The 21,157-nt window shown below is 39.9% G+C and overlaps 2 non-coding genes and 1 pseudogene across 3 annotated transcripts; 1 reads left to right on the forward strand and 2 right to left on the reverse strand.

Moving 5' to 3' along the window:
• Nucleotides 1–8,872: 8,872 nt before the first annotated feature.
• LOC149203279 (photosystem II CP47 reaction center protein pseudogene) lies at nucleotides 8,873–11,050 on the reverse strand (annotated as a pseudogene). The gene is made up of 2 exons (XR_016253616.1): nucleotides 9,243–11,050; nucleotides 8,873–9,192 (listed from the first exon to the last, which is right to left on the reverse strand). The product of XR_016253616.1 is annotated as a photosystem II CP47 reaction center protein pseudogene (transcript).
• A 473-nt stretch (nucleotides 11,051–11,523) lies between these two features.
• On the reverse strand, nucleotides 11,524–11,611 carry TRNAS-GCU (transfer RNA serine (anticodon GCU)). The gene has a single exon. It is a non-coding gene; the product is annotated as a tRNA-Ser (tRNA).
• Nucleotides 11,612–13,026: 1,415 nt separating this feature from the next.
• Nucleotides 13,027–13,098, forward strand: TRNAT-GGU (transfer RNA threonine (anticodon GGU)). The gene has a single exon. It is a non-coding gene; the product is annotated as a tRNA-Thr (tRNA).
• The last annotated feature ends 8,059 nt before the right edge of the window (nucleotides 13,099–21,157 follow it).

The raw sequence follows: 21,157 nt of genomic DNA on the forward strand, positions 1-21,157 counted from the left end.
TTTTCCTTCTAAGTCCCTTTGTCCTGCAAAAAAGCGACACATTACTCATACCTGTTTAAGATAGGCAAAAATTCATCGAAAAACATCTTTCCATGGTGAAAAATGAACAAATTCATCCAAAAAACCTATAAAAAGACTTTTTACCATGTCATTTTTACCGTTTGACTGTTGAAGTTGAAAAAGGAGCTTTTGACAAGAAACTTCCTGTGGTCGCTGCGGAAAATCTGACCGTTAGAATCGAACGCCGTCTCTTCCAGGTATTTCACAACATCCTCCTTGTCAATTTCATCCGTTTAGAATTTTATTTTAGGTTTCATTTTTTATTTTTGGGGGGTTTTGGGTTTTGAAAACCGCTCTGCGGGGGACGCAGGTTTCCTAAAGGCTGGCTTGCGTCCCCTGACTTTTTCCTATACAAGGAAAAGGTCAGGGGATGCAGGTTACCTTTAGGCCACCTGTGTCCCGGCGCACTGTGCGCCAAACGCGGGGTGCGTCCTCCGCAAAACGCGGATTTTGAAACCCCAAGCTCCCAAATTAACCATTGAAATTACCCAAAATTTATTTTAATGCCTGTTTGTTCATGTGTAGGGCATTTATCATGCTAGATTGGAGAGAAAGAGAGCATGAGGAGGTTGATGAAGCTGCAATCAATCATCAACCTTCCCTCGATGCCCTAAGAGGATGTGGATTATACAAATACTGGGCCATACCTGGCATGAGAGCTCAGGTAAGATTCTTGGAGTGGCTGGTCGAGAGATGGAATGTTCAAGAGCAATGCTTTTATATCGGCGGGCAACAACTCGAGATAGAGCCCGCTGATATTTACTTTCTCACTGCCTTGCCGAATAGAGGTGAGCAACTCAATCTGGCTGGGACTAGGCCGGGTGGCTAATCCCTTGATAGTCTCCGAGTAGATTGGTGCCTACCTGATCGACACCACGCGAAAGGCATAGAGATCAAATATGTGTCTCGGCCTGAACTCATGGTCTTAGCTTTCACTGTGACCAGGATTTGTGGTTCAGCCACTTTACATATTGCTACTGGGTCTCAATTTCGGATGGAAATTGACTGTCTCCAAGGCACCATCTTCAACTGGTGTGATGCGTTGTCGGCTAACTTGAAAGCCCAAATGACCAGGGCAAAGACCGGGAGACTAAAGACCTTTGGATATGGGTCTATAGTCATGAGCTTTGCCCTAGAGAGAATTCCAATGCTGATCCCTCAGCATCTCACTGTTGATATTTCGGGTCCTCGGGAGCCAAAGCTGGTACGATGGGTTGCGGTGATGGCCCGACATCGGGACGAGGGTGCGGCAGTTGTTCGATTCACTGACAGTTATTTTCACTGGTTAGAGGACCAGGTGTTTGCGATTCAGGACTTTCCGTATGCCGGAATAGATTTTCGAGGTGATCCGGACATGGTTCTTCCACAGGGAGAACAATGGGATGACAGAGGTACTTTATTTTTCACGAGTTTTCAAATTATGTATTTTGTTTTTGTTTTTTATATATATCGTCTCAGAACTGACAGTAGAACTTTCAAAATGCAGATGTTGGTCCACAGCGTTCAGCCAACCTCCGGCCTTTCGAGAGGAGACATCCAGTTGCACCGGTACCGGCCCCACAGGACGCGGCGGCTGCAGAGGTACTAGCTGAGTTGGAGCATGATCTACAGCGTCTGACGGCGGATATACCTGAGACTACTATGGATGATATTCCTATCAGACTTCAGCGCTATGTAGTCGCGGTCCCTGGACCGTTTAGGAGATTTTTGCGCAAGGTAGCCCATGCAGTGGTGTCGTACAGGGAGCACCACCAGTGATTGGCTAGTCACTTTGTAGACACATGTGACATTTTTTACTTTTTGTACTCTATCATTTTTGCCGATCATAAGGTGTTTTTCAATCTATGATCGAAGACAATGTATATTTTTTGACACACTCCTATCTATATATATATCACTATTACCGGCTCATCTTGTTTAACATGTATGATGAAATGTTTTTAAATTTACTTGCATGATTATTGTAAATGTCTGTCCAACACTCGAGAAGCAATTGCATCTGCTAATGTATTTAAGGACCTTGGAATATGCTGATATTCAATGTAATCAAATTCACGTTCCAAGAGACGCACTCTCAAAAACAACCTTAATAACACAGGATTTCTAATGGCATAAACTCTATTAAGCTGTAATACAACAAGTTAAGAATCTAACCTCACTATCAAACGTCGAATTCCAAATGAAATAGATTCGGATAATAATTCAACCACTGCACTGTATTCTGCAATGTTATTCGTTGTTTGACCGAGGCTTACCCCATGCATAGAAACTAACTCGTCAGAGGGTGAATAGATAACCCAAGCCGCGGAAGAGATATTCCGTGTACTACGACAAGCACCATCAGCAAATCCAATGTATGTTTGGAGGGGCGTCGACATCTACAATATCAAGAGAAAAACCAAGATAAGCCAGAATAACGACGAAAAACACACTCACTAAGCTAAGCACACTGACTAACTAACAATCATACTAGCTAGAAAGAAGACCTAACCTAACTAAAAATTCTCCATACCCACCATTTAAGCATAATACCTCTTTAGGTAAAGTCCATTTCTGGGTTTACCCAAAGAGTCCCCATCAAAATCTACCAACTCATAAGCCCCTTTTGCTAGCTTTCGCTTCACAATATAGGGTCCATGCCACATAGGAATGAATTTTCCAGCACCTAGCTTATCGTTAGCTTGATCATATAAAAGCACTAGGTCTCCCTCCGAAAAACTTCGAGGGGTCACATTTCTATCATACTGAGCTTTCATTCGCTTCGCGTGAGTCTCGATTGCCAATGCAGCGTCACGTCGAGTCTCATCTAATTTAGCTAAGTACAATAAACGTTTCTCCTCTTCGGAAGTAGCTGGAAGTAATTCGACAGCCATTTGAAGTGATGGGATTTCACATTCAATGGGTAACACTACTTCTAAGCCATAAACTAGCTGGAAAGGAGTGAACCCTGTTGAGGTTTTTACTGAGGTTCGGTATGCCCATAGCGCCGAAAATAACATGTTGTGCCAATTTGACCGATGAATACCAATGGTTCGTCGGATCATGATAACCAGAAATTTGTTGATAGACTCAACCAAACCGTTGGCTTGCGGATAATAAGGAGTAGAGCTGTCATGGTGCAAACCAAGCTGGCTTGTAAGTTCAGTCATCATGGTGTTTCGAAAATGGCTCCCATGGTCAGTAATAATTTCTTGTGGGACACCAAACCTAGTTATTATATGATTGAATATGAAAACTGCAGCTGTTTTGCCGCTTGCGTCGAATGTAGGCATCGCCTCGGCCCATTTAGTGAAATAATCAACCGCGAGGATGATATACGCATGCCCCCCGGCCGAGTGAGGGTTACAAGTAATAAAGTCGATACCCCATTTGGCCAATGGACCAACGACAATTATAGGGTGGAGAGGAGCAGGTGGTGCGCACATCTTTCGATCAAACACTTGGCAGTTGTGGCACTTCCGGACTGCAATGATACAATCCTTAAACATAGATGGCCAGAAGTAACCAACGCGCAACACCTTCTGAGCTGTGGCATACCCAGACATATGACCGCCACATGCTCCAGAGTGACAATCATTCAAAAATCTCTCAGCCTCTTCGTGAGTTAGACAACGTCGAAAAACTAAGTCTGCCCCCCGGCGATAAAGTGTATCTCCAATAATTTTGTATTGCTGGGATTGAAACCTAATTTTTCGACGTTCCGCTTTTGAAGCTTCAGGCCGAAAGGTTTGGGTTTGGAGATATATGATTATATCCCCGAACCACGGATCTAAATTACTGATAAGAAACAAAGATTCGTCCGCAATGGATTCTTCTGCCACAGTCTCTGTGTCAGTACGCGGGAAATCACACATCAATTCCGCAAAAACTAAGGATTTCTTAGACTTGGACTTCTCAAACTCCAAGTCGAACTCTTGCAGGATAACGATCCATTTAGAGTACTTGCCCCCTAGCAATTGCTTTGTCAAAATGTAAATCATAGGGTTGCAATCTGAAATAACTGTAGTTTTACGGAGAAGAATGTAGTGACGAAAACGCTGGACAGCTTGAACGGCTGCCAGGGCCAATTTCTCCACATGCGAATATTTTAGCTCAGTGGGATTTAAGGTCCGACTGAGATAATATATCACATGTTCTGCTCCGAATTCATCTTCTTGAACTAACACCATTCCAATGGTGGAATGCGAATCTGCGAGGTATAAGAAGTAGTCCTGGTTTTAGTTGGGAGGATGCAACAACGGTGCATGGGTCAACGCGTGTTTAAGTGCATCAAAATATTGTTGGGAAATCTCGTCCCAAAAGAATTGAACGTTTTGTTTCAACAACCGTGTAAAACCTGTAGTGACCTCGGCGTAGTTTGGGATGAATCGGCGTAAAAAGTTTGCTTTCCCCTGCAACTTTGGAGTTGGCGCAAACTCGAAGGAGGAGGCAATTTGATGATAGCCTCGACTTTCGAGGGATCGACGCGAATGCCGGCTTTTGAAACAACAAATCCCAGCAATCGACCTGTTTCTATACAGAAAACACACTTGTGGGGATTCAACCGAATTCGATAATGCCTACACCTCATAAAGATTTCTCGTAGGTGGACAAGGTGATCAGCTCGACGTAAAGAATGAGCAGGCAAATCATCAAGATACGGTTGCACAATGTGTTTGATGTCGTGAAATGCGTAAGACATTGCCCGTTGAAAAGTGGCCTCGGAATTCTTAAGCCCAAAAGGTAATTTGCAGTAAGCAAACGTCCCCCATGGACAAATGAATGTCGTTTTTGGTTGGTCGGCAGGTAGAATATTGATTTGATTATAGCCCGAAAAACCATCCATGAAGGAAAACATTTCACTTCCGGCACAATCATCAATAATTTGATCGATATAAGGCGTAGGATAGTTGTCTTTTGGACAAGCTCGATTGATATCCCTATAATCGATACAGATTCTTATTTTTCCTTGTTTCTTATTGACCGGAACAATATTCGATACCCAATCCGTTAACGGGATCGGATAAATGAAACCTGCTTTCAACAGCTTTTCGACTTCTGCTTTAATCGCAGCCGCTTTTCGAGGGTGAATCTGACGCAACCGTTGCCGAATGGGTTTAGCATCCGGGTAGGTTTTGATTTCATGAACAACAATGGCAGGATCGATTCCCGGCATTTCCTCATAAGACCAGGCAAACACATCGCGGAATTCTTGGAATAGGGCCTTGTAAGTTTGGATTTCTTCTTCTGTACATGCGGCACCTATATGAATGTACTCCTCAATTCCGGGCTTCACTGAAATATCAATGGGAATAGTATGAGAAATATTCCCTAAATTCAACTCTGAATCAGAATGTTTCGTTGGATCCTGAGTGTCTTTGACATATTCAGCGGTAAAGATAGATGAAAAATCATTTTCAAATGCATCATCCTTAGGTAAAAACGAAGATCTGTGATGGAGACCTTCCCATGGTAGATCGTCTACACTTAGGATTTCGTGAAGTTGTTCGTCAGATGACACGACTTCGGGAAACGCTATCCATTCTAAGGTTGAGGTGAAAAGTGATTCTTCACTGACCACATTCATTTGGTCGACCTCGGATATTCGAAAGAAATATCTGACAATATGGGTATATCTAGGGAGATATAATTTGTCTTAAAGCAACTACTCCCTAGATATATGAATAAAAAAATTGAAATATTTTTATATTCGACAGTTGGATCAAATTGGATTGGAAAAGACCTAAAGTTAAAGATTCATCAATAGGCAACGCTGCCCCAATACCTAACCAAAGGGCTACTGCAGTACCGATCAAGGATACTGTTGTAGCTACTGGACGACGAAATGGATTCTGAAATTGATTCACATTCTCTAGAAAAGGCACCGTCAATGATCCCGCGGGTACTGAGCCCATTAAAAGGACACCTAATAATTTTTTAGGTACTGTACGAAGTATTTGGAATACAGGGAAAAAATACCATTCGGGCAATATCTCCAAAGGAGTTGCAAATGGATTTGCTGGTTCACCAATCATTGATGGTTCTAGAACCGCTAAACCTATTGTACATGCAATAGTACCTAAAATTACTACTGGAAAAATATATGAAAGATCATTGGGCCAAGCGGGCTCTCCATAATAATTATGTCCCATACCTTTAGCTAATTTAGCCCTTAATGCAGGATCATTTAGGTCAGGTTTCTTTGTTATTGGGATAAGTAGATCTTTATGGATCTATCCCCCGAAAGAACCGGACATGCCAATTTTTATCATCCGGCTCGAACAATAACTGGAGGAAGTATATATCACTTATTTTTTCCCGTGATGGAAGACGAATTGGAAAAATAGGAACTAATAATGTCTATGATCATCCATCATTGGTCATTTTATTATTCCAGTTAAATGCTCATGACCCAAGTAAGCTCACAAATTCGATCATGATCGATATGCCTTTTGGACCATCTTAGTCCTTGTAATTTGTGTTTATCACCACGAATAGACCTCAAAATTTTTTTAGCATACAAGGTATTGACTTGTTATTGATCCGGCCTCTCTCCTTCCTTAGATCCCTTCTTTCACTCCAATAGTTTTACCATCGAAATGGATGCAAGGGAAATGGATGCATTTTCACACTATGAAAAGGAGAAGTAAAGTCATATAGTCCAATTATTGGATATATGAAAATATTGTCCCATTGTCCGGATCTCACGGAGCCCTTCCTGATTTAGATTCGATCATAGAAAGAATTCTCTTGGAACAGAACAAACTAACCAATGTCCTTCCACCCAGGTGCTAAACTTCCTATTTCTGATAAGGAAATTGGGACAGAGACACATTTTATCAGAAATATTTATGTGGTAGATCGGAGAAAGTATCTGCATGGCCTAATCAATAGTTCAAGTCACACACTCCCATAATCCATCTTCTCCGTCTGAGAATCTACTCCAATTATTTGTTTGTATTGGATGAATAATACTCCAAAATAGAAAGGAGAAATCCGAGGACCATATTTTCTATGGACATTTCCATTTTTGAATAATAAATATTCCTGGCGATGATATATTACTCTCGTTATTCGGAACAATAAGTTATGAATAGTTATTTTCAATCTATCTTTCCTCTCTATAAAGGACCTGGAATACCCTGCTTACGGATCATTAGAAAGTGCGTTGGCATAAATACAGCAGTAAGAAGGGGTAATATGAAAGTGTGTAAACTATAAAAACGAGTCAAGGTAGATTGACCCACACTAACACTTCCGCGTAATAATTCTACCAGAGGAGATCCTATTACAGGAATAGCCTCAGGCACACCAGTCACAATTTTCACCGCCCAATAACCAATTTGATCCCAAGGCAAAGAATAACCAGTTACACCGAAGGATACGGTCAACACAGCCAAAATTACACCTGTGACCCAAGTTAATTCACGGGGTTTTTTGAATCCACCTGTGAGATAAACACGGAATACGTGCAGGATCATCATTAGAACCATCATACTTGCCGACCATCGATGAATTGATCGGATTAACCAACCAAAGTTAACTTCGGTCATTAGGTATTGAACAGAGGCAAAAGCTTCTGTAACAGTCGGACGATAGTAAAAAGTCATAGCAAAACCAGTAGCTACTTGTACTAAAAAACAAGTAAGTGTGATCCCCCCTAGACAATAAAATATATTGACATGAGGAGGAACATATTTACTGGTGATATCATCCGCAATCGCCTGAATCTCGAGACGCTCTTCGAACCTCGTATACTTTATTGAGATAGGTAAACTGAAATTCCCCCTCCGAAAACCGTACATGAGAATTTCCCTTCATACGGCTTGAACAAGAACACGCAAATGCTTTTGGACACGAATAAATAAATTTTGGAAAAGAGATACTTGAGGGTTCGTTGCCTGACCAGCTGGAGAAATGAAGATCATTCGAAACAATCCAGCATTTCTATTAGAAGACTCTATAGTGCCAAAATTTCAAAAAGTGCCAAAATTTCAAGTCGGCTCATCCCTATGATAAATCACTATAGGCCCTTTGAACGATCTTTTACCCTATTCGTGTGATATCAGTTCCCTAGAAAAGAACTAATATAGACGATTTATAGGAATTATCTTGTCGAGATCTCAATAGATGAATCAATCCAAACCTCAGATTTCAATTAGACCCCGATGATTTTATCAAATCCCCAAAAGGTTCTCTGGGTAATAACCTTTTCATTTTCGCTCATTCGACGAAATATGCTAACTAAGAGAAATCAGATACTATATCATTCTTTGGTCATAATCAGCATAATTATGAGAGGGGATAGATCCTTCGATTTATTATAGGAAATACCTCTTTCAATTTATTTATTGGAAGTCTGGTGACGAGGAAATGATAGGTACAAACCATAGTTCAGATCTTCCGAAACATATCTAAGATAGACCTCGTGCTCTAGAGATTCAATATTCTAGAAATTAAATATCCAACGAGGTAGGACCATCTTGATGAAGATAACAGATCGGTCTTCTGTACTATAAATATGGATCGATTTCAACAAGTCGCACACCCATATTCCAAAAATCCTTAGAGAAAAGTAATTACACGATCAAACTATTAGAACAAGATAAGCTAAAAACTCAAAGCCACTATTTGGTCTGGGTTTGAATCCCTCAGTTCTTTTTTTTTCTTCAAGAGCTCACCAGGTGAATTTTGGAGTTCCTTAGCCCCAACTAACCGGAATCCCATCCAATAAAATGGAAGAATTACAAATCTCCAAGATAATAGATAGGAATACTGCAAATAGAGCCATTGCAAAACCCATAAGAGGAGTAGTTCCCCATCCAGGAGCTACTTTACCATATTCTGAATTAAGTGGTTTTAAGGTCGTTCCTACAAGGGTTTCTTTTGGCGTGGTTTTGGAAGTATCATCAATGGTCTGTGTAGCCATAGAAACTATTGTATTGGTTGAGATCTGTTAACTTTGTTATTATATGGTAAACATACCATGATATTGGGATCACCTAATAATGGAAACTGCAACCTTAGTCACCATCTCCATATCTTGTTTACTTGTAAGCTTTACTGGTTATGCCCTATACACCGCCTTTGGGCAACCCTCTAAACAACTTAGGGATCCTTTTGAGGATCACGAGGACTAATTGAAAGAATGACCTTCCCTATAGGGAAGGTCATTCTTTCTTTGATGGGAGAGAAAGAATGACGATTTGGAGAAGCAAAATTATTTTCCCCCTTTAGTCGGAAGTTTGGGTGGTTCTCGGAAGAAAATAGCGAAAAAGATTATCCCTAGGGTCGATACCAACAGGAATGTATAAACCAATGCTTCCATAGATTTGATTTGATCGTAATTTACAACTATGGAGATAGCTTTCGTACTAATATTTATTAGAGAAGAGATAGGAGCAATATCATACCACTTGTCTTTTAGTAGTTGGATCTCCCAGTTTTTGGAATGCTCCAAATTCTATTCGATCATCCAGATCCGAGTCGATACCAGCAAAAACATCTCTGAATAAGGTCTTAGCACCATGCCAAATGTGTCCAGAAAAGAAAAGGAGAGCAAATGTAGCATGTCCAAAAGTAAACCAACCCCTTGGACTACTACGAAAAACACCATCAGATTTTAGAGTAGCACGATCTAATTCAAAATTTTCACCTAATTGAGCATGTCTAGCGTATTTTTTAACTATAGCAGGATCACCAAAACTGACCCTGTCAAGTCCACCACCATAGAACTCAACAGTTACACCTACTTGTTCAACACTATACTTTGATTCTGCCCTCCTAAAAGGAACATCAGCTTTCACAATTCCTTCTTTGTCCACCAGAACTACTGGAAATGTTTCGAAAAAGGTAGGCATACGACGTACAAAAAGCTCATTTCCCTCCTTATCTTTGAAGATAGGGTGTCCTAACCAACCAACAGCTATTCCATCTCCATTGTCCATTGCACCTGCTCTGAATAACCCCCCCTTAGCTGGATTATTACCAATGTAATCATAAAAAGCGAGTTTCTCGGGAATTTTGGACCAAGCTTCTGATAGGCTTAAATTTTCGGCCAGACCGGCACGAACCCGTCGATCTATTTCTTGTTGGAAGTATCCCTGATCCCACTGGTAACGAGTGGGACTGAATAATTCGACCGGAGTAGTTGCGGAGCCATACCACATGGTCCCAGCAACAATGAAAGCTGCAAAAAACACAGCAGCAATACTGCTGGATAGGACCATTTCAATATTCCCCATGCATAATCCTACGTATAAACGTTGGGGAGGACGAACACTGAGATGGAATAGACCTGCTAATATACCCAAAATACCCGCTGTTATATGATGAGAAGCTATTCCTCCTGGAACAAAAGGATCAAAACCTTTAGCTCCCCATGCTGGATCCACTGGTTGTATTTTTCCAGCTAGTCCATAAGGATCAGACACCCATATCCGAAACAAGCTACTCCTGAGAGGAATAAATGAATTCCAAATACTTTTGGCAAATCTAAACAACGTTTTCCTGTACGTTCATCACAGAATATGTCCAGATCCCAATATACCCAATGCCAGATAGCTGCCAAAAAGCACAGGCCAGAAAACACGATATGTGCCACGGCCACACCTTCATAACTCCAAATACCGGGATTAATTACAGTTTCTCCGGTGATGTTCCACCCACTCCATTAATCATTTATTCCCAAACGAGTCATAAAAGGTATAACGAACATACCTTGTCTCCACATTGGATCAAGAACAGGATCGGATGGATCAAAAACTGCTAATTCGTACAGAGTCATTGAACCAGCCCAACCAGCAACTAGAGCTGTATACATTATATGTACAGAAATTAACCGTCCAGGATCATTCAATACGACGGTATGAACGCGATACCAAGGCAAACCCATGCAAACACCCCTTTATCGGAAAAAGTAGACACTATGTAACTTTCTCACATTGGATTGGAAGAGATCATGTTATCGAGCTAGACCCGAATCATCTCGAAAGTGAACATCTATTCACTTGGACATTGCTAATGATGGAACAGGTTTGAAACAATTTTGTTCATACATAATAGCAGGGAGAGACAAAGATATTTTATCGTTTGTATGTACCAATACACAATGTAGGGATTGGTCCCATTTATATTGATAAAAAAAGAGGAAAGAAACGAGATATTCTAATCCTTCCATTCGTTTCGTTCATGAACGATACCTTTGCAATTTATGGACTAAGTCAGATATAATTTTTGATGAAAAAATATCATTTTTCTACTAAAGAGTGGAGCTATTATTGTTCCATAAACAGTAATACTTTACTGCACTGCGGGAAAAAAATAAAATACTGAGTTCAAATGCTCAGTCAAAATGATAACTTTATCATTTTGTGCTATGCAATGAAAAAAAAGGTCAAAATAGGAAGTCTCTAGGTTAATGGGCCTTTTCCGTTCCGTAGAAAGATTCGGGGTTATTCGTTTTCAGGATCAATAGTGGACGAACGGAGAGAGAGGGATTCGAACCCTCGGTACGGATGATCCGTACTACGGATTAGCAATCCGCCGCTTTGGTCCGCTCAGCCATCTCTCCAAGATCGGCAATATAATGAATATTGCGATTATTCAGTTGGATAAAGAACAATCCAGTCAATCGTATTGTTCATTTCGTTAAAAATAGTTCTGTATGACTGATTTTTTCTGCTTTTCTTGGCCTGGCCGATGGCCAGGCCAAGAAAAGCAGAAAAAATCAGCAGTCATACAGTGCTTGACCTAATTTGATAGCTAGAATACCTACTGTAAAAGCAAGAAAAAAAGCTATCAAAAATTTAAGCTGTACCATATCTTCATTCCCTCCTCAATGAGTTTGATTAAATGCGTTACATGGATTAGTCCATTTATTTCTCTCCAATATCAAATTTTATTATCTAGATATTGAAGGGTTCTCTATCTATTTTATTATTATTGTAACGATATCAGTTGCTCAAGGCCATAGGTTCCTGATCGAAACTACACCAATGGGTAGGAGTCCGAAGAAGACAAAATAGAAGAAAAGTGATTGATCCCGACAACATTTTATTCATACATTAAGTCGATGGAGGGTGAAAGAAAACCAAATGGATCTAGAAGTTATTGCGCAGCTCACTGTTCTGACTCTAATGGTTGTATCGGGCCCTTTAGTTATAGATAGATAGAGCTTTGGATGGATCAGAGATCCATCCAAATATCCTTTAACTATTTAAGTTGATAATGTAACGAATAAAACCCACCTGTATCACTAAACTATACACGCCACAATCCCATTGACGGATATTCCGTCACTTCTTTCCTTCCACATTTGAATCCAAATTCCGGAATTCCTTAATTCTCTCTCTTCTATTTCCGAGAGAGAAGAAAGGATTCTATCCATTCTAGTTTTAGAAATTCTAGGTTGTTCTTTCTCTTTATCAAGGAATTTTTTTGCTCAACTCCTCTAATCTTCTAATTGAATTCTTTCTAATTCATTTTAGAAAGATCTTCCTCTTCCAGGAAGAAAAAGAGCCATAAACTGGAATGGCTCCATATTCTTAGCTCTCAATCTTTGTTGATCTCTTATAGTAATCACATCTTGAGGTTTGCAAGGGTAACTTGGTATATCTACCATATGGTCATTGACCGGATATGTCCATGATTCACTAATTGTCTAGCTCCAGGAATGGTGGGAGCCATACCCAATCAAAAAATAATATTATCCAAATGCATTTCAAGTAATTGCAATAGGACCTGACCCGTTGAGCCTTTGGCTCTTCTAGCAATACGAACATATTTCAGCAAATGCTCTCAGGCATAACTTTTCTCCATCCGTTTCGTATCAGCTCAGCCCGGAGTTTCCAGTATAGCGATCCTTACCCTACGAGCTACTATAATATATGTTCTCAACTTGATATCTATAAAGATAGATGGATCATCCATATCCAATTTGTTGTCCATCTACCATAGTAGACTCACTCATTCATATATGATGAGGGGGCCCTTTTAACTCAGCGGTAGAGTAACGCCATGGTAAGGCGTAAGTCATCGGTTCAAGTCCGATAAAGGGCTCATGTTTCCCACGAAGAAAGAAGGCTCGGGTGTCCATTTCTATTACATAGAGAGAAATATTTTCACCGAAATATGAATATGAAAATGACAACAAATCGGATTCGGATCCAGTCCGTTTTTTATCTTCTTTTATGAGGCGAACGACGGGAATTGAACCCGCGCGTGGTGGATTCACAATCCACTGCCTTGGTCCACTTGGCTACGTCCGCCCCGGAAAAACCAATTTATCTATCTACAGTCATTTCTTCCAAGAATAAAAAATGAGCTAACGTTTGTTCTTATGTGGGTCGTCGGTGACCTCTGATAGGGGATCAAAGCAAGATCGATGACTAACTCTCAACTCTCGAACAAGTTGTATGGCTTATTATCAAATATGTGATAAATATGAAGTATTTTGTATTTCTCCCGGAGAAATATCACGATCCCATCTTCCCTCCGTTCTTTTGAACGTGAAAGAAGAATCTTTCTTCTTTCGTATCGATCCTTTGTCTATTCACTCATGGGCGATAATTATTGTTTTTCCCTATTAGATTTTAGTTTTCAACTAACACAGTTTTGCAGATTGGTTCGGTAGATCCCACGTTATTCGAGTTGTAACGAACGGGCCATAACCATTAAAATGGTTCGGTGTAAATGGAATAGATCGAGATCTATCTCGAGATTTATTGTATGTTTTATCTTGATACTAAGATCTTGTCCATCTGAACAACTCTGGGCAGGGTATTTGATCGGAGAGTCGTTGTTTAAAATGATCAAGGTTGTGGCTGTGTCGACAAGTTCGACCCTATTCGCTTATCATATATTCAGATTCGATGAATCTAGACCATTTGAACTTGTATCCTTCCTTCTCGTATTAGAAGGTATAGGGTTTTCCAATCTGGAAAATTTTGTTATCTTACATGCACGGTTAGGATACAATCAAGTTCTTTGTTATATTATTATGCAGGTTATGGGACAAAGATACAAATTTAAAGGCTCATCTACCGACGGAGATAGTGAACATTTGATGAATCAAATATAAATTTGATTGTTGTCTTTCAGTTAATTCGTTTGAAAGTTTAGATCAAGCGAACAGAATTGGTAGGCGTCAATCGATCCGTGGAACGTATCAAATCTTTCACATATAAGTTCGTTATGAGATGAGCCCACTCATCTCACAATGATATAAAATCATTTCGGACAGATCTATTGCCGAGTAGAGATCTATTTGTAACGGGGTAGAGATCTATTTGTAATGGGGCAGAAAGTAGCTTCTTTTGGGTCGCTGTCCACATAATTTCTGGACAAGGGGTAATAGTTTCTTTCTTTCGTCCCAACCCAACAGACTTCTTTATTCTATTGTTTGTTCCAGAACGCATTCCATGAAATATGTGTATTCTATAAAATAGTGGGGTAGATTAAAGCAAACGTTGGTCCAGATGTAGATCTAATATGCATAGCCGGTAGATTGCATTTTTGTGATATGTTACCAGAACGGAACTAGAGGCAAGGAAGAGTGTTTGTCCCAATATGAAAATCTTGGGTCTCAAAAACCATGTGATGATCTTAGGTGAAGAAAGAGAACGAACCAAAGGTTCGCCTTTAGCGAGGATGGATCAACTCCAGAGAATTTCTCTGCCCAGGTATTCGGAATATCCGTCGTACTTGCCACTTCTATGGTTCAAAAATAGGCTCGATTTACCGCACATAACTTATTGTAGAGAATCCTAGTTGATCAAGATCTTCGCCCCGATATTTAGCAAAGGGATAGATACATCCGGGATTTTCGATTGAACGGAAATTTTGTTCAACCCCAACGGAATGCGTTGCGTTTGGATGGAGCTAAAAGTCACATGTCCGATCGATACTTTGACTGCTCTATGGATTGCTTGGAACATATGATATTCGAGAGAACTCTCGAATTTTTCGAAGAACTAGCGATAAAAAAAAAAAATAAAAATAGTTTATAGGTTTGATCATCTGGTATCGGATCAATCTCGATCGATCCAAAATACTAATATGCCTGCTCTGGTCCAACGTTCCCATCCATCGATCTAGATAAGGACATGAGATTGATATGATCTGAAAGACTTTTCAAGGCCAAGTCATAGGGACGGACTATGAGGGGATATATATAAATAGTATCACTTAGTGGAATGTATAGGGCTATACGGGCTCGAACCGTAGACCTTCTCGGTAGAACAGATCAAAGTTCTTATTATCAAAATAATTTGAACTGTTCCAAGAACCCAACATGAATTTTCTCGCATTGGGCTCTTTCATTAACTGATGGAAAGATCGGTTAGTCTGCCATTCTCCTCTTTCCGGTAAGATACTAATATGGCTCTGTGTGCTCCAAAGTCTTACCCTTCGGAAGCAATCCCAAAGTTATTCAAAAGGTTTTTTTGACGTAGGTCTACCTTGCTCGGGCATAGATTGACTCAAATAGAGTCTCTTCTATCGCTCCAAAAGTAAAATATGACACTTCATACACCTAAAAGTTCATAGAGCGAAAAGAATCTATTTTGAGGTCCCCGTATTATACTCATTATGCCTGGCATTGAACAGAGCTGGGATTGACCATATCAATTAGATCCGTAATTCGAATCAGATCGAACTTAATCTTTGTCATGCTATTGTTCCCCAGAGAAACAAATTTATAGAGTAAGACTATTTCACATAGAATCTATTTCGTCGATCGGACGAATCGATAAACTCTCCCGAAAACCATTGGCGCACGTGTAAATGAGGTGCTCTACCTTGCTGAGCTATAGCCCTTCCTTGCCAGTCTTGGTGATACACTACTATACTAACCAGATGGATCACTTTATATCAAGGTAGATATTTCATGATCCAATACTATGATCCAATACGTTCCAATAAGTTCGATCTGTGCCAGGGACACATACATTGTCTATACATTTAATTCGATTTCGATTTAGAATCGTTTATAAATCCAACTCTACCTATGAGAATAAATGACCCACTTAACTCAGTGGTTAGAGTATCGCTTTCATACGGCGAGAGTCATTGGTTCAAATCCAATAGTAGGTAAACTTATTAGATGCCATCGAGTTTTCAATGGTATCTAATAAGTTTTACTCCACGTGTTTGGATCGAGGCGGAACATTGAATCCATTTTTCAGATCATTATAGAAAATGTTAATTAGAGACGGGGGGGCTAGCATTGATAGCCTCTAATCGGGTTCTAGCCCTTTTCAGAGCTAAATCAGCCTCAATTGCTTGTCTTTTGCCTTCGGCTCGAGCTAAGTCAGCTTTAGCTATTCGAAAATTTTCCTGGGCTTCTCGGGGATCGATGTCAACATCTCTCTCTGCATTATTTACCAATATAGTTATTCTATCACTGTCTATCTTGGCGAAACCGCCCATCATAGCCATAGTGGACCACTGCCCATTGAGACGTATTTTCATAACTCCTATATCTACAGCTGCCACAAGTGAAGCATGATTGGGTAATATGCCAATTTGACCACTATTAGTAGATAGAATTATTTCTTTAACTTCTGAATCCCAAATGACTCGATTAGGAGACAGTACACGAAGATTTAGGGTCATTTTCAGAATTAACTTTCCATGCTGGAGTTTATAGCCTTCGCGGTAGCTTCATCAATATTACCCACCAAATAAAAAGACTGTTCGATAAGACCATCTAATTCTCCAGAAAGGATCATTTGAAAACCTCTAATTGTTTCCATGAGACCCACATATTTGCCCGGGGAACCTGTGAATACCTCTGCTACGAAAAAGGGTTGTGATAGGAAACGTTCAATTTTTCTTGCTCTTGCCACGATTAAACGATCTTCCTCCGATAATTCATCCAGTCCAGGAATAGCTATAATGTCTTGAAGTTCCTTATAACGTTGTAAAGTTTGCTTAACCCCTTGTGCAGTTTCGTAATGTTCTTCGCCTACGATCCAAGGTTGGAGCATAGTCGATGTTGAATCTAAAGGATCCACTGCTGGATAGATACCCTTCGCAGCTAATCCTCTCGATAGTACGGTAGTAGCATCTGAATGTGCAAATGTCGTAGCAGGAGCAGGGTCGGTCAAGTCGTCAGCAGGTGCATAAACTGCTTGAATCGAGGTTATGGATCCCTTTTTTGTGGAAGTAATTATCTCTTGCAAAGAACCCATTTCCGTGCTAAGAGTTGGCTGATAACCCACGGCGGAAGGCATTCTGCCTAATAGGGCGGACAGGATTCACTCAGAATAGGCTCCAATTTTTTTTCGTAGTAGTGTGAAAAGAAGGAAGGTCTGGCTTCAAGTTGTTCGAGATAAAATAGTGGGATAGTTGTGTTGAGTCTCTCGACCCTTTGGTAAGTTATTATTCATAAGTCAGTTCTCCTTCCAGATGAGATTAGGGAAGGGATATAACTCAGCGGTAGAGTGTCACCTTGACATGGTGGAAGTCATCAGTTCGAGCCTGATTATCCCTAAACCTAATGTAAGCAATCCATATTTTTTGGTCAATGGTATAGTAGTACTTACATTATCGATCCTCATATATCGCTTCAATCATCAAAGTAGTATGATTGATAGAAAAAAATTCTATTTGATTAAACTCTTTCCTATCCATAACTTTATGGAACTTGGAAATGAAACACCGGAAGAATATTTAAAGCCTTTCACTCAAAATTGGTTGAGATTTCCGCATCTTTTACTATCTTTACAATTGAAAAGATATTACAATCGGGATTTTGATCCCATTAGTTTAAATTCAGGATATGGCAAGAACACAAACAAGAAGGATGAGATTATCTCGAAGAATCAAGGACCGAGCGAAACTCATTCGGAAAATGATGAGAAAGATATCAATTTGAAGATCGATTCAACTCTTAATTCAACCGAAAATGAGTATTGGAAACCTGAAAAATATCTTTGTGAAGATCCATTCACAAGGAATAAAACGGAGATTGAGCAACGAAGAAAAAGATCAATTCTTTGGGATCTTTCTTTTATTGAAAGAGAACAAACAAAAATAGAATCGGATTTGTCCTCAAAGTGTTTATCAAAAGATTATCCAATCTCTTGGGCGAAAGAATTATTTACAGAAGATCAAAGATATACAAAAGAGAATTCCTTTCCTTTGGAGAGGAAAAGATTCATTGAAAATTTTACAAAATCAATTCGCTATTCTTTTTTTTACATATTGCCAATAGATGAACCGTGTATGGGTGGTCCTAGTGCTACTAAAAAGCCCATTGAAGATTTCAACTTATCCAAAAGGTTATTTAAAATAAAAAAAAAATGTTTTTTCCCAAGATTTAAGGGATTCAAAATCCTATTCATTAATGAATAGGATAGTTGATCTATGGAAGATCAAAACATATTTTGAAATTGAAAATCCTTCCTTGAATTGTGCTATGCGGAGTTTTACTCTACCTTGGAATCTATTTTCTGCATTCTGTGATCAAAGCAAAGGAAAATACATATTGCACAAAAAATTTCTGGAAATGACAGATCAATTCACTCTATCAATAACTAAGCCTAGTCAGGTTCATGATAAAATTTCATTTTTTATTTATTATAAAATGAATCCATTATATGAACTCAAAAAGAATGGATCGTTGAGATCAGATCAGATCTTCAATCACAGAGAAAAATGGAAGAATCAATCTTTATGGGTCCTACTCAATATTATTGATAAAGCGGATGATTATTTAGATCAAATAATCGACAAACAATTGAGCCAAATCGATTCCAAAAATTGCTTGGAGATAGGAACTCCCTTTAACAATTATAGAACTGAAGCTTTGGGTTGGTATGAATCAATTAAGTATAACATTGACAACAGGTATTCGAAAAATTTATTAAATAGATTCTATTTTATAAATAGGCTCAGTCGCAATTTAAAGGATCAAATTAGAACAAATTTTATAGAAAATGAAAATTTAAATAATGTAACGAAAGTGAATGAAAGTCAGTAAAAGACATGAGAGCTTCATAAGCAATTTCATATGGACTCAAGGGCATAGCATTACCGAATGAGTCTATCTCAGAGTCAGATGGGACATACCAAGGATCATCATAAACAATGTTTTCTGATGAAATCATATGAATTGTTGCAAACGAAGGTTCTACGCTGAGTGGAGGGAGAGGAAAAGTTCCCAGTAAACCGGAATCCTTAACTAAACCTACACTAACGTCCCTATAAGGGATTGTCGTCTTACCAACATGCTGGATACTCTCTGAAGAGGCTGGGTTGGATGAAAAGTATGTCAACTGATCAATAGTCATGATCTTACCGTTATGTGGAAACTTAATTACTCTGAAGACCGATGAAACGACCGTTGTCATAGCATATGACCAACTTCGACCCAATAGAAGGTTGTAGTCTAGAGGGGCATCAACCACTTCCACATCCAGACTAACGGTTTTACCTTCTACCCCTATAGGCAATTCCTGTAGAATACCAAACGGACGGAACCCACGGCCATCAAAGGCCTTAAGGATGGTGGGGGATTGGTTCAACGAAGGAGAACCAAGGGATCTCCAACATTGAATTGACATAATACACGTAGAAGCTCTCTCATCAATCACAGTTCTATGAATAGGCCTGTTTTTGACTATCACTGGAATTTGGAAAGCCATTTGATGGGGGAGACGTGGTGTACTATTTTCTAGATCGAAGATCATTAGACTCGGATCCTGAACATCAACAACTCCTATAGCCGACAAAAGCAATTTTCATTGTGCTGGGCATGATTGCAGCACTTCTAACGCCGACATTGCTGAGGGTGAAACAGCTAAGTCCTCAACAATGTTGTAATTCTGGGCCGCTCTCGCATGTGGATTGAAAGCAGACCTTCGAAGTACACCCTTGGCGGGCGGTTTAATTACTAAGTCTGGGTTAGGTTTCTCGATCTGTAGTGGATCGGAACCAGGAGCTGAGGTTGATGGGTTAGAGTGAGAAGATTCTGCTTCCTTACCATCAACAGGATTCTTACTACCATAATCTTGCGATCGAGTCGCAATCCTCACATGAGACATCATCAAAATGGGTTCTTCACTGGCATTCGAGGAAGAACCTATCATCTTATTCTCCTGCTCCGGAAATGGATTTTTTAACACAGCAGGAGTGGGAGAACCTTTGACTATTTTCACTACCTCGGCCCGATGAGGGCAATCTCTCGTAAAATGATCCTCTTCACAAATAAGACAAGGATATCGAGGTTTGCGCTTTTCGTCATTGGTTTCCGACTTTTCAGTTTTCTCCTTCGGAGCCTTGTCTGCTTTAGCCTTCTTCTTTCCTTTCTTCTTTCCACCGTTTTTTGATTTGGCCGTAGATGACTCTATAACGTGAATATCGGCGGTAAGTTCAGGAGAAGACTCTCCTGTCGGGGAATCAGGCAAAGTGATAATAGGAGTAGTTGAAGCCTTGGAAGACTTCTTCTTGCTCATTGTATTCACGATACCAATCATACCATCAGCGGCATGAGATCCCGAAGGAGCAGCAGTGATTTGATTCGACTTTGGAAGATCCGGAAACTTCTCGTGTAATGTACCCGACTGCGTGTAAACTAAGTCAAGGTATTGTGCCTGAGCAATGACTTGCTCCTCAGTAACTACTTCGGCCTTAGCTACATCTTCAGTAATCCTTGGTAATAATGATTTAACAAACCATTCAGCTAAGATTTGGTCTAGGATAAAAACTTTCACTAGCCTTCTTCGACGTCTCCACTCATGAATGTGATCTGAAATATACGTGGAGGTTAATTGTTTTAGTGAAGTTAATAACTCCGTACCGTTATCGTATCTGACCGGTAACTGAAAGTGAGTTAAGAACGAGGTAGCTAACTGGCTAAAATTGTAAAAAGAGGCCCGTGGTAACTCAATGTACCACTTGGCCGCGAGACCAATGAGTGTACGCTGGAAAAGACGTAAGCGGATCGAATCATCCGAGATGGAATTTGAAGCACACCAGAGGTGGTAAGTCATCACGTGATTGGACGGATCCTCTCCAGACTTACCTTCGAACTTGGGTATATCGCTGGGCAACTTATTTGGCATTGGTGGCCAGAACGGAAGATATTGAATTGGATCGTTCGTTAGGCGCGTCA

The sequence above is a fragment of the Pinus tabuliformis genome, chromosome 2_1 (genome assembly GCF_031772625.1).
Source record: "Pinus tabuliformis cultivar Carrire ecotype Pingquan chromosome 2_1, CPIR1, whole genome shotgun sequence".
In the NCBI taxonomy this organism is placed as follows: Eukaryota; Viridiplantae; Streptophyta; class Pinopsida; order Pinales; family Pinaceae; genus Pinus; species Pinus tabuliformis.